Here is a 596-nt window from a genome sequence, read left to right as displayed (position 1 = left end):
AAATATATATACATATATATTTTCTTTGTATGCATATATTCAGTACTATTTTTGCACTGACCTCTATGGACAAATGGATTTTTTTTTTTCTCCACAAAGGGTGCTACTATAACGGAGGCCTTCTCCCACACCTATTTGCATGACTTGCTCAAGAAGATTAAGAAAAAGGAGGAGGAGAAGACGAAGAAGAAGAAGAAAAAAAACTTCCAAAAAACTTCCTTAAACGATTTGTCATCTCTGCTCTTCTCCTACTGCTCCTTGAACTGCAATCAAAGCACTGTAATTTTGTAATCCCTACTTGTGAGCTTTGAAATAAAACAGGGAGGCTTCATGTTTGGTTTGCTGTTTCGTAGGATTCTTCTTCTTCTTCTTCTTCTTCTTCTTCTTCCTCTTCTTCTTCTTCTTCTTCTTCTTCTTCTTTCACGGTTTTGCCTTTTACACGATGACTCTTCAAATTCAACGACCAATGAAAAAAAAGAAAAGAAATCATGTCGAGATGACAAACAAAGATATGTCTTTAGAGATTGAGAAGCTTAAAACCGATGAGACAAATAGATTTAAAAACCCCAGTCCACTACCAGACTGTGTCAGTGGCC

The 596-nt window shown here is 36.2% G+C and overlaps 1 protein-coding gene across 1 annotated transcript in view; it reads left to right on the top strand.

Annotated features, from left to right (window-relative positions):
* dusp10 (dual specificity phosphatase 10) overlaps positions 1-331 on the top strand; it is an 11,862-nt gene extending 11,531 nt beyond the window's left edge. The window contains exon 4 of the mRNA XM_076037596.1: positions 1-331. This exon is cut by the window's left edge and continues 3,846 nt beyond it. The gene's annotated coding sequence lies outside the window, so the exon portion shown is untranslated.
* Positions 332-596: the final 265 nt, after the last annotated feature.

This window comes from Nelusetta ayraudi, unplaced genomic scaffold (assembly GCF_046127955.1).
Source record: "Nelusetta ayraudi isolate G7.1 ecotype Tasmania unplaced genomic scaffold, CSIRO-AGI_Nayr_v1 ptg000052l, whole genome shotgun sequence".
Taxonomy (NCBI): domain Eukaryota; kingdom Metazoa; phylum Chordata; class Actinopteri; order Tetraodontiformes; family Monacanthidae; genus Nelusetta; species Nelusetta ayraudi.
The sequence above is the reverse complement of the archived record's forward strand: the minus strand, read 5'-3'. Positions and strand labels throughout refer to the sequence as shown.